Consider the following 13,840-nt stretch of genomic DNA (forward strand, 5'->3'; position numbering starts at 1 on the left):
CACGTGGTGGAGGGCACGGCGTAACACTACCATCAGGCCATCCCACCCCTTAGGGCAGCCAGAGGTCAGGCAGGGCCTGCTATTTGGGGGCTACCACATCCATTTCCGTGGAGCCAAGGCCTGGGAACTGCTAAGCGACAGTTTGGTGCCCAAAATTTCCCACATGTCATGGGAAGCATATGTCAGAATTTGGCCTTCTGTGTTCCTCAAATGCTCAAAGGAAAGGGGGTCATTTCTTTGCTTTAGGTAGTGCTATGAGCCCCCACAATAAAAATCCCACATTGAATAGTCATGAGACGCAGGACTGTAGAGCTAGACGTGCCAAAAGCTCTTTAAGCTCTTTAACCTACTGATTATACCATACCTAAAGTACATTAAATGTAATAAAAAATATATACCCTTGCTAGCTGAGTTCTGTTTGGCCAATGAAAGGGACCCAAGTAAGCAGCAACCAACTAACAGCCCTTCTCCCTGCACATCCTGCAAATTCTCTTTGCAGTGATAAATCCTGATGGCTTTATGGATTTTGTAACCTTTCTACTTGCTGATGACAAATTTCTAGATGCAGGTCATATTGCCACTGACTGCATCCAAGAAAATTGCGTGTGAATCAGGTAAAACTAGTTATTTCTGGAGTATTACATTTCCAATTTTCTCTCCAGATATTTTTCCTCTCTATAAAGGAAAGCCAGGCACATGTAGGTGGAAAGTCCCAGGTGAGACTCCTGTGGCCTAGCTGTCCAAAAAAATTGTATTTAGAAAGAAATCAACAGCCAGCAGCTGATAGGAACTGGGCTGCCTCCAAACTCATTTATTTCCAATTATTTCATCACACTGTGTGGTAGCATTCACTGTCAACTAACCAGTTATTTTTCCTGCCTTTTGACTGAGCCTTCTTAAATGACCCAAATGCACGTGCTGTCAGACCTGCACTGCCTTTCCCGCAGAGGCCCTGGACCTTTTGGGCTTGTGCCTGGAGCTGGCATTGGCCTTGACAAAGGTGTGATCTGTGATGACAGGACCTCATACATGTACTGCCTTGGGAACACACAGGGGAGGGGAGGGTCTTCTCCCCTCGTTGTTGATTTCCACTGAAGAGTATTAAGTACCCGTGGAAAAAGCACGTCCTCACCTGCACTACATACTCCTCAGGCTGCACCTTTTCCAGGACACTCCCATTTACATTTTTGTTCTATTTATACTCCCTTTTCAGCAAACTGTTGTGATTCACAGAAACAAGAGATCCAGAAGGCATGTATATAATTCTCCTTTCAGGGTCAGATTGCTTCCTAAGAAATTTTAGCCATGGCTTTATTCTCTCCACACAAACCAGGAGGAATTGGGTAAATCTGGTGGAAGTAGATTCTGCTTACCTTGGCAAATCTAAATTTTAGGTGCTAAGTGGACCAAACTTCTTAAAAGGAGTACCTATATGTCACTTAACGGGGAGTGAGGAAGACACCATTGATGCCTGCAATGTGAGGGCCTGCCCAGCTAAGAGAGGTACCTGTCCTCATTGACTGCGCAGAGAACTTTTCACCCATTTTAGGAGGATTAAGCAGGTGGACTGGATTCCTCCATCAGCATTTCAAATGAAATACGAACTAATTACATGTGGATCCTCCCAGTCCAGAAATGCTATCAGGAATCCCAAGTTCCCACTTAAAACTTCTGTCCCCAGGATGTCAACAGGACTCTTTCCATCAGCTTCAACAAGCCTTGAGTATTTTATATGCCCATAACCATCACAGTTATTTCTCAATGATTTTGAAGTAGGACAGCGCTTGCTGTCAGCTCTCCAAAATCTCGCTACTACCTGCAAGCCCCTGCAGATCCGAGCCACAACCGCCTTTCGCAATTTCCGTCTCCGTATCAGTGAAACCTACAGCTCGTAAAGAGCAGATGCAGCTCCACAAAGGCAGCTGAGGCATCCGAGCTGCGCCCAGGGGCTCTGCCATTCCCAACGCACCCGGTTTCCCTTTCCAAGAGCCTGTCTCTTCCGCACGCTCCCTCCGCGTGGGACGGCTCCGGCATGGAAGGGTGCCAGCCCCCGCAGAAAACAAAGGGCAGGCACATCTGGCAGAAGAAGCTGCAAGACGTTCATAAATCACGACTGAGCATGGTGTTGCTGCGACGTGCCGCAAGGGTCCCTTTGAAGAGCCGTCCCCAGCTATAATTTGATAAACCCGGCGCTGCTTCTACTGCTCGCGAATGGAGCAAGGGCTGTCTCAGCACCCCGCGAGAGCTTTTTGGCTCGCAGAGGGCTTTCCTCATTCTCCCTCTCCTTGGGTAAACTTCCCACAAGACAGGAGAGGCGCCCTTCCCACCCACCACCACCACAAAAACATATGAGGTATCAAAAGAAATAAAGACACCAGCCACACTAATAAACACTGGGGCCTTCTGGCGTCTCTGTAACCCTCCTAGACTGACTCTCTTTTTTTTTTTTTTTCTGATGCTCAAGGAGACAAGCCATGCTTGCTTGCTGCTTGAAAATCAATGGCCTATTCTGCAAAGGAATGAAATATGTCAACAAGACACTCCTACCAGGGCTTCTGAGCCAGGCTGGCTCTGGATAGTCCGAAGGGTTGAAGGCATGAGGTGGCCGGTGTTTATCATAGAACTTTTTAGACTTCATGTACACTACAGGAAAAAATAAGGTACAATAAATTTAAAGCTCTGTCATTGCACAAATATTAGGCACCATGTGTCTGATAGATTTTGTTGCCTAATGTCACAGATTCCTCTTCAAATGGTTCTGATTTGTCTCAGTCTTCCACCCCAACCACATCCCATACAAGACTAGTGAGAAATGGTGAGAAGCTCAATGTAAAATTTCCCAGTTTCCTGGGGCTTCTTGGAAGGAAATTCAAAATTCCAGAGACAAGTATTATCAATGCTTGGAAATCTGAAAAATGTCAACCAAGTGTTACGCCCACACTTTTCTCTGCCTGAAAATGAAATATTTTTGCTGTGCATACAGGTGAGAAGGGCAGGTAAATAAAGAGTAAATAAAATGAAGGCAGGTAAATAAAAGGAAATAAAAGGTGGGTAAATAAAGGTCATTCTATAGTCATTCAGGCATTGAAATGGGCACCAAGAGATTGGTGATTTGATGCCCAACTACATTAAAGATTTACTGAGTAAATCAGGGACACTATCCTCCATTTATCAGGGACTCCATCCTTTGAAGCATTTAGGAATGAATTTTGTGCTCCCTTCCCTTACTGGAGTACTGTGGGAATAAAAACTATTATTGATGCTAAAATGATTAGACCTTGCAAAATCAATATCCTTACAAATATTTCCTGTGACTGGATGCTGATGTTGACACAATCAACAGGGCTGTGACAACAGAACAGGCACAAAATCAATGTGTTTTTTTTTTTTCATGGGAGACAATGTACTTTTTATTTTTGCCTTAATTTAATTAAAATTAATTTAATACAAAGGACTGGGATGTTGGATTCTCCCATTGTCTTTTAATCCCATATTTTAATGGTCTACAAACAGATCTGATAGACATGAATTCAAAGAGTCACTTTTCATCTCCACCATGTTTCTGCTCTTTTAACCCTGCTGACTTCTGAGAAGTTGCTCAGAATTGCAACCGGAGCAAAGAGTACTGAAACCAGCCCTCATTTTAGCAGAAACAAACAGCTGTGATTGTTTCTCCTTATAACTCTTGCCCTCCTCTGAGCAGTAACACAGTGCCTGTTGTGAGGGGTGACTCCCAGACCTTCCCTTCACACATGAGCTTTCCACCCCATTTAGCTCCCTGACTTGTTTATATTTTTGTTCAGAGTGCATTAAGCAAACATATATGGATAAACAATATTTTCCCCTGCACCAATAGTTGTATTTGGGTCATTGGTGCCTTGTATCTTTCCCAAGACAAGAATGTTAAAAATACGTATATATTAAGAATGGCTGCTCTGTTCTGAGATGAGAGAAGAGCGGCTGTGCCAGTACTCCAGCTTTCCAAGTTTTATAGACCATGTGGGCTGTGGTTGAGATCAAAGATATGGACATATTTTCCCCCAGAAAGCCAATAATGGGAGGTTTCCATAGCGATGGAAAAGATAATCCTGCGAAAAAATAAAAAAGTGGAAATCCTCCAGGTTGCATCCAACCCTTCCACGCACTCTACTGCTGAAAATGAGAAGTTGGTGCTGCTCTGCTGAGCGACACCAGAGGAACTGCTTAACCATATGGTCTAATTATGGCTTTTTGTGTACTTTCCATGTATAAATGACTTTCAGGATTGCTGTCAGGAACAAGCAGCACACTACACTGTAGCGGTGCCAATTCTCATCATTTCATTATGTTTTGTCACAACTGGCACTTTTCCTAAACATCAGCTCTTTGACTCCGCCAATTAAGAGAGGATCTCGGCTTTCACAAAGGACAGACATCTCTGGTCTTGAGTCTTGCAGATCAAAGCTTGTAAATATGACCTGAACAAGCCTCTTTAAGGCTCAAGCCAATGAACAGAAGCAAAAAAAAAAAAAGAGTTGTTTTTTTTTCCAAGTCACATATTTTCTACACCCATTGCATTGAAGCAGGGGACACGGTTCATGGGATCTGCATGCCAAGGTGGGCAGCTTTGGTGCACACACACGTATGGTCACAGGAAAATGCCCCATTCTTGTAGTCTACATGCTACAATTACATGTGAGCACATCCATACCATCCACACTGCTCCTGCAGTTGCAGTGCCCACCTCTTCTGCCTTCCCAGCTGCTGAAAACAGCTCTCAGCTGCAGCCAAGGAGGGGTTTCCCATTGCAATGCTTTTCATTGAAAATGCTGATTCCAATAAACTGATTCATTTGGGAATTCTTTTTTTTTTATGTGCTGCATTCACAAAGCTATTGTAAACCTGGCTTAGACATGAAAATACTTCATTTTGATGGTTTCAAAAGAGACATTTATATGGTATTTGTTTTCAATGCTTTACAACAGATGGGGTGATTGGTCCTTTGGAGGTGCTTTTCTCTACATGGACTGCAAAGAGAGTTTGTCTAGCTTTAAACAAAGCTAGATTAGATGATTCTCACTCTGTACCTACATTTCTGTAATTCTAAAGATATTTTAAAACCTAAACCAAAATACTCTGTCCAAGATAAAGACAGTGTTTTGTCACAATCTCTTTTGAAAGAAAAATTAAAAATTTGTTCAAGCCAATTGAATAAAATCTCAATATTTTGGCTTGCGTGCACAACAGAAAAATCATTTTGCCATGCAGCCCCTCTCTTTTCACGGCTAGTGGCCGTGTCCTACCCTCCGTGTAATAGGGATTTCCAGGTAAAATGGCTTTCATGTTAACAGACTATGAACTCCATTTCTGGTAATAAATAAGCATGACATCTGGTTGTCCTTTCCAGACACCTCTGTTCAGCAGGAAAATAGATAAGAGGGGCTAGCAGGATTTTGAACAGTTAAATGTCTTTTCGTACTCAGCGCAACTCTAAACAGCTAGCTCAGATGCAATGAGATCAAGTTTGAGCAGAAAGCTTCCAGGGAATGTATCCTATGCAACACAGTTTGCCAGCTAAAGAGAGAAATAAAGCTTTCTGTGAATCTTGAACCAAAGTAGTTAATCAGGGATCGACGCAGGTTACGTCGATCTGGTTACGTCCAGTGCTGTAAGGTGGATGGAGTCCTACCCATGCTTCCTTCAACACAACCGCAAACAGACAGCATTTTCTGAGCAAAAAGTCATCATCTTTCTAGTACTTCACTACTTCTTCACCTGGAAATCCCATAGCAGGTGTCAGCTCATTCCTTGGACATCCCCTCGGGCTGGGTCATGCAGCTCCTTGTCCCATTACACAGGCAGAGGTGGGAGGTGAGTTCAGGCACACGTCTGCTCCTGGCACGCTGTAGACAAGGACAGAGATCTCTGTGCCTGGACACACACGGTGAGGATTCAGACGTTTTGCTCCAGAGGCTGCAGTGAATATTTTATATGCAAGACAGCCTACATTGAATTTTGCAGGAGCCAGAGGTCGCTCCCTGGCCAAGGTACCACTGACAGTAGAGATTAATCTTCTTTGAGGGGTTGGCATCTGTCTTCACGCTACATTAAAATATAATTCCTTCCCTTTCCACCATGTAGTAAATGGAGAAATTTTCTCTGAAGGAATAAATTTAGGATTGATTACACAGTGCCAGTTGATTTATTTTATTTATTATTTGCAATTATATGATTTTAAAATTTCAAAACAAAACATGATTTATGAAGAAATATATATATATATATGTTTTATTCTCTTTCATTCAAGTTCATTTTGAAACTCTAAGAACAAGGGATTTTAAGATACCTGCGTGACTTAGGAAAGTACTTGCATTTCAGCCTGCTTGTGTTTCCTAGTGAAAATGCTCTGCTGGCATTTGTCCAGCCTGGTTTAATTACTTCTGCTTTATGTGACAAAGCAGGAATTCCAGCCTGTTCATCCTATCTGTAATGTCTGTCATTACCAAAGTTTAATCCCATGTAGCTTTCTACTGTTTATTATTTATTCACAGCCTATGCTGAATAAATAGCGGTGAAAAGACCTGCGGAAGAAGAGTGTTTTCTTTGGCATTTCTTGGTATAAGTGTTCTTCTGTTCAAAGCATCTGACACTGTACTTGCTGTTTGTCCTGCCTCAACCATATTTATTGCCTGACCATAATTTCTTCGGCTGTGTATTAAGCATGTCATTGCATCTGAAAAAAGAAATTCCAAGCCACGAACTATAACAGAAATGCTAATGCGTTGCAATATTCCTCCACTTTCATTAACATTTAAGTTAAGATTCTTAGGATTTTTAAAGCATAAAGAGAGGGAAAGCATTACCCAGCCCCATTTCAGCCCAGGGTTTGTCCTTTGGCTCAACCCAAGTCTCTGTACCTCAGTCTCTGAATCTCTACAACCAGGGTAAGTATTGGATCGCAATCGGAAGAAGGGGGAAAGATTTCGCAGAGTTTTCCCTCCCTCTTTCCAAAGCTGAAACTTCATCATTTCAGTGTGATGGCAACACATGAAGCATGTCTAATACTCGCTGATCTTATAAGACTTCGTAAACTTAAGCCCATTGATGTCGATATGCTGCTCTATGAGCTGTGAAAGAGCTGCTGAGGAGATGTAAAGTCCCATTTCAAACCGCAAACAGACTGATCATAAATAAATGTTTCAGTCGCATAAAAGGCAATTTAAGGATACTTCCTACTGTCTTCATTGCTTCGTAGTAAGGCAGTTTCTTGAACTACAGGGCAAGACCCTAGGAAAGCTGGAAAAGGGAGGAAAAAGGATAGCAAAGGATTAGGAGAACCAGAGTGCGGTGGCTTATCTGTATTTTTAAGCGTTTAATTGAGCATTAGCTGTGTTAATCATAAAAAAAAAAAAAAAAAGAATAATTTTAGGTGGAAAAAGCAAGAAAATAAATAGTAATGACTTTGACCTCCCGCAGCTGAATTCATCAGCTGCTGGTGACTGCAGAGACCAAGTTACAAGAGACAAGTCAGGGGGTGCTGGAAGCTCTGAACTCAGGGCTGGCACAGGGAGTTTCCCGCCTGATAAAGCAAAACGAAGTTGAAAACAAAACACCAAAGCAGCAGCTTCAAACACAGGAAGAGACTTCTCTGTTAAGCTGTGGGGTTCCTTGACACGGGATGCTCCGGATTTCCAAAAATGTGCTTGGGTTCAAAGAGCCACTAGGCAAATCCATAGAAGAGGAAGCCGCAGAGAGCTATTAGATACGAGAGATACACCACTAGTTTAGCTGCAGGTCACTGACAGGAAGGAAAATATTCTTGAGAAGCAACATTACATGGTTGTAACAAGGTCATAAACAAGGTTTGCCATCTTCATATGCTCTTCCCCATATTCTCTCTGACCCTCTCTGCCAAAAACTGAACCTTTTTTAAAGCAGGAGCCACTCAGTGCCTCCTCAACATACACCTACACGCAGGGATCACCCAGCTCACTCTCTTCATCCTGGGATTATTATACTGCTACTGGCAGATACAGGTATTTAGCAGTTCCTGGGTAATGTAAAGATACTGTAAAAAAAAAAAATAAGTGATGTACTTGTGGTTTCATGGTGGTTGCACCACAAAAGGGGGAAGCGAGGATGTTTCTGTGCAGGGGTGTAGGTTTTTGGAGACAAACCTATAGGAGATACCAGAGTTTCTAGCTGGTTGGCAGCCCTGCTGGTCACTGTGATGTGCTTGGGTGGCTCAACACCCTTGCTGGTGTAAATTGGCTGTGTAGGGGACGCTGGACCAGGATTCAGCACAGCAGTGCTTAATTCCTGGTATTAGCATTGCTTTTTGGTTCTGTGTCACTCAGTTGCTTAATATTTAGAGGCCACAATTTCCATCTGAGAAAATGGGTCTGAGAACATGTCATGTGTTGTCTTGACCCTTATGGTCGCATGTTTCTTGCGGTAGGTATTCACAGTTGCTGTATGTCTATGGAGTGCCCAGCACAACAGGGGCTAATTCATCTGGCACGACTAAGCACTGTTACAAAAATTAAACAAACTTTCTAATATATTTCATTCTTTGTGGTTGTGTGTGTATGTGCATTGTTGTTGGTTGGTTGGTTGTTGTTTTTTTTTTTAATTGCCCCCCTTTTTTGATTTTTATATGAACATCCCTGTAAAACATAGCATACAAAGGAATACCAGGAAAATTACACCTATTTCTTGTCTATGTTTCAAGCATCTCTATTCCCATTTGAAAACCCTCACAAAACTTTCTCCTCCCACACAGGAAATTGGGTTTTCTGTTCCCTCAGAGGCTCAGACTCCTCAAGAGCTGTGCACCTGGGTAAGTTATAGTTTCCACACAGCACATGCATTTCCAGCATCTCCCCAGGGCTTTTTCCCTGTAGTCATCAGAGATCTCGTAACAAGCATACATATGCATGCTCTGAGCTGCCAACAGACCGAGTGCTAGAGGACAGATCATAACAGAAGTTGAAGCATTCTTTCAGGAGGTCTCAGTCTGATTTGGGGTTATACTGATCTAAATCAGAAGGTGCTCCTGCGAAATCACTGCCTGCGGAATGAATGCACAAGTCAGAGCAAAATTAGGTTCCCGGAATGGTGCAGGTTAATGGGTTTCAGAAGTATGCAATGGAGTCATGTTAACAACCTATCTGTGCCTCGTGGATCTATATGGGGATTCTCTGCAACTTCATCCATCACTCTGATGAAGGCATCATCTCCCAGACGTCATATCAGCCCCTCATGTAGACGCCAACTTCTGGCAATCAAGTGTTACGTTCATCCTAGAGCTAACTCAGTAACTTTTGTTGTTGCTCGCTTTTGTTTTGGTTTGTTTGGGTTTTGTTTGGTCCTGTTTCAGGGAAATGGTCTTGATCTGATCTGCCTCTAATCCCATGCTGGTGTAACTTTCTTTGTTGCAGTAACACTGCTCCTGACGGATGCAGGGTAAATGAATGCAGAACCAACTCCGGCGTGTGTTGGGTGACATTCCAGGTTCTTGGCAGCTGAGAGATTTATAATCAAGGGAGGCAAAAAGTTAGAAACCACGTGTTGGAACAAGAAATAAACATCCTGGGTTGTATCCGATCATATAGGCTTGTTGTAGGGGTCTGGCTCATGAGGGACTTGGAATCAGGGACAAAAAATGAGCCCTTAAGTCCACAAAGCACTGACATTCTCCACCTATTAAATTAAACAGGAAATTAGTGTTGAGGGGAACTCGCAGAACCATTAATAACTATTTTGTTTTGTGGGAAACCAAGTGGATATCCATCTCCCTCGCTGTGCGCTGCTCTCCTGCTAACATGAAAACTTTCACACCACGGTCATGTCAAGAGCCCAGCGCACACATTCCCATCTAGTGCTGTCTAGTGCACGACGAGATGGTCTGGTAGGTGTTACAGTAGAGTAAATATTTTGAGGACTAAAGTAAATGGCAGTGTGTTCTCCCCACAAGGCTTTCTGTCTAAATTTGCAGACTCATTCTGGAAAGCAACTCTGTAAAGAAGAGGTGAGAGCTGCCACCTGGGCCTTTCAGCTTAGAGCAGCATCTTAATCTAGGAGCTCTAGGAGCAGTCCCCAGGTTTCAGCGGTGCTATTCATACAGAGGAAGAGGACAACATCTGGCCTTGCATTTTACAAGTTATTTTTTCGCTTTGCCCAGGTTTGCAAGCAGCCCAAATAATGGGAAATCAGACTCCTACAGCAATAACAGACTGCGTAATGCTGGAGATGTCGTTGTTGTTGTTCCAGTGTAAGGATGCAGTGCATGTCACCATGGTATCTGAGGTATTTGCCTACCTATATGCAACTTCAAAACTGATGCCTAGCAAGTAAAAAAATCATTTTTAATATTATTGTGCTTCTCTGGACATAAAAATGCTATAAAGTTTGTGAGCCTTACCAGTGTTGCAGACAAAACTGATAGCAAGGGTCCCTAAATAATGGCCTGGATCATTATGAAGACATTAGTTCTCCAAATACTTTAGAGAGGGCTATGTTATGACGGGAAGTTCAGCTCCATCCCTTCCTTCAGTTACACAACCCCAGCGACTTAATGTCAGCTCCTAGTTCTGGGAAAGTGCCTGCTTTAAATGGGCCTAGCAGAGCTTTATTAATGCTCCATTCATGCTCATTTTCTTCGTACAAGCTGTCACTATTACTCAGCAGCTACTGCAGATGTGCATTCATTAGGTTCAAGTGGACAGAAGGAAAAAAAAAAAAAAGGGTTATATCAAACCTGGCTCTTTGAAGCTCTGTGAAATGAGGCTGTTGCCACCTCGGGGAGCTGCGAGCAGCCACATCGACATCCTAAAGCTCAGCAGCTCACCGAGGTCTCGCAGTTCAGCCGGTGCTCCTGGCCGCGGCGGGGTTGTGTCAGCTCCTCTGGGTCCGCAGGGGTGCATGGTCACCAGCATCACCCTTTGCAGCTCCTAATCCCTTCCTGGCCCCAGCGGGTCACCTGCAGTCTGCGGGATAGCTGGCCTGACCCTGATGTGTCGCTCTTTCTCCTGCCAGTCAACAGTCAGAGCTCTGCAAATAGCACTGTTGGACTAAACCCCCATCACCAGGAAAAAAAAACATTAAACAAAACACCTAGTTTATTCCTAAATTTAGGTTTCCTTGTGCTGGTGACTGGGCATATCAAGGTGATCTATCAGTTCAGCAGCTGTTTTAAAGCTCTGGTGGAGGCACAAATGTCCAAGCAGCAGGGCAGTGAGAGAAATTGGCTTTAATACACAGATGCCCACCTCTGCCTGCATTTATGGGGTATGGTCTGGGCTACAGCAGAACATGTTAGCCAGAAGCAGATGGCCAGTGTAATAACTTCTTATAGCACAGGTCAAGGAAAAAGGCAATGTGGGATTGATTAGAGCATAAATCCTCTAGCAGAACCAGCCAGGAAGAGCTGCAATAGCAGATGGGTCCTTACATTCATCTCCGAATCCTTCCTGCTATGCAGAGCTCATCTCACAGATGCTGCCAGTGTCTCTGTGGACAGCAGGGTCTGCAGAGACCGTACAGGTGTCCTTCTTCCAGAGCCAGCAGGATACACTGCAGTCACTGTGATCTGTACTGTGCAGGTGTACGCATCTCACCCTGTGCGTCAATTACCCCAGAAACACAAAGGGTAATCTACTTTCTTGGGTAGGATTCCAAGGCAAGAAGGGGAGTATTTGGATAGGAATCCATAGAAAAACCCCAGAACCTGTAGAAAATAGCAAAAGGAACCTTTCCCCCAAACCAGGGCTCCTGCAGCCACCCTGCACAGCGTCAACTTGGAGACCAGCAGGCTGCCAGAAGTGACAGCTTTCCTGGGAGATTTAAAACTGAAGTTCCTTCTGACAGCTTAATCCCTTGCATGTATATAGCACTTCACATGCCCAAATATTAACTGATTCATGGTTAATTAACTTCTGGTTATAAATTTCCCCTGGCACTTTTTGCAAGACTCAGGATGTGAATGTTAAACCAAGTGTCCCAGGCAAACTGCAGCACTGTAAGAAAAATAATGGGGCAGATCATCACCTGCTTTAGTGCAGCTATGTAGATTTACTCGAGCCCAGGCCCTGACCCAGTGGTCCTTGAATTTATTAAAGCAAACTGCAATGAATGAACTGCAGAGCTCCTTCCTATACATAACTCCAGTAATTAATTCCTTGCTAAGGCAAGGTATGTGGTATAAAATAGCATGCTCACTTGTATTCAGGTGAATATTTTGGCATAAAATGGAGGAGATAAAGAAAGGTGGCTCAAGGCAGTGGAAATGAAGGAGTGTTGCAAAAGATCACTCTATATAAAGGCTGGTAAAGGCAGAACCTAGTCATTTGCTTGAGCAGGATGCAGAAAGAAAGGAAAATTTTACCCAAAACCAAACAGGGCAGGATAGCTCATTCACCTTGGTGCCACTATGCACCACCAAGAGCTGGTGACATTTCATGGGCACCTCCCCAATGGCCTCTGACAGAGAAAGTGTACGCCTGAGCTGCCTCCCCCCTCCTCTCCCTCACTTTGTGTAATGGTCTTTGGAGACCCTCAGGAATTTTCCAGAGAACTCCGTTTCCTTTGACAAGTGCCAATCCAGTGAAACCAAAATTACTCATGAGCATTTCCAATCTGTGCTATTTGACCTGGGGTGGAAAAAGGGTTTGGAAATATTAGGCAGATACACACACACACTTCTGGATCTCCATACACCTATCAGCCCCATTCTGGCTTATGACCCTACAGTATTAGGCCTAATATTTCATGAACCTGATAAATACTTTCCAAGAGTTCAGTGGTTTCTCTTCCAAGCATAATTTGTGGAGGGCTCTGATACGTCCCTCTGGCTTCCCCAGGCATCTAGCCCCTCTGGAGAGTGCTGGTACATCAAACTTAAACAGTTTTATGCAACCACAGCACTGCCAAATTCGATTCTGGGGAACAGTCTCCTTTCTTTGCCATGATTTCAGCCCGACTCCCTTGGGCTGAGGCACACTTCAGGTAGCCACCCTAACAACGGGTCACAGCACTGGCTTCACACCAATTTCTGTCAGGGGAGATGAGTTTGAGGAGTCTACAGGTGCCATCAAGGACTTGGGACACCTTTAGTGTAGAATGAGTTTCCAAAATCATGCCAATCATTTCAATGGCCACTTGGCAGACTGGACACTTGCTCTTAATTGTGGATTATTCCCTTTTTATAATAGGTTTTGTGCAGCACTTCAAGGTAAAGTCTTCCCTTGAGTTCATGTCCCTTCTTATGCCTCCTACCTGGAGATCTCTATGAAGCCCTTGCTTACTGAGAAGTGCTTACTGGGGATGAGAGTTAAGGATGGATACACAAGAACAAGAGGGCTTCAGACCTACATAAATTACTAGAACAACAGAGCAACTTTCTTAAAAAAAATATAAAATAAAATAAAATAAAAAAGTGAAAAGATTTAGGTTGCAATTTATTGATTCACCAGCACAAGACCCAGTTCGGGAGCAATTAAACTGGTTTAAAGATGCTTTAAGGTGGTGATGCTTGTTTGCTGATGGGGGAGTGGAGCCTGTTTAAGATGCTACTCTACAGCTGTTTTCCATCACTCTTTTGATGAAGATGACATCAAGAGCAGCTCTAGCAAAACAGATCACGTGGGCACCTGCTTTGTCTGTAACAGTTTAAATAGCCATTCACTGTGAGCCACACTAACCGTGCTGACCACATCAAAACCAACACAGGACCTTCAGATACTGATTTGCACCAGATTTGCTGATGGCAAGAGTAGCCAAGGGAGAAGAGTTCTTCCAAATGTATGAACCATCCGTGGTATTACTACAGATGAACCCTAAACTTGGACGGGGATATTGTGCT

The sequence above is a fragment of the Anser brachyrhynchus genome (assembly GCF_964034855.1).
Source record: "Anser brachyrhynchus genome assembly, chromosome: 4".
NCBI classification, from domain to species: Eukaryota; Metazoa; Chordata; class Aves; order Anseriformes; family Anatidae; genus Anser; species Anser brachyrhynchus.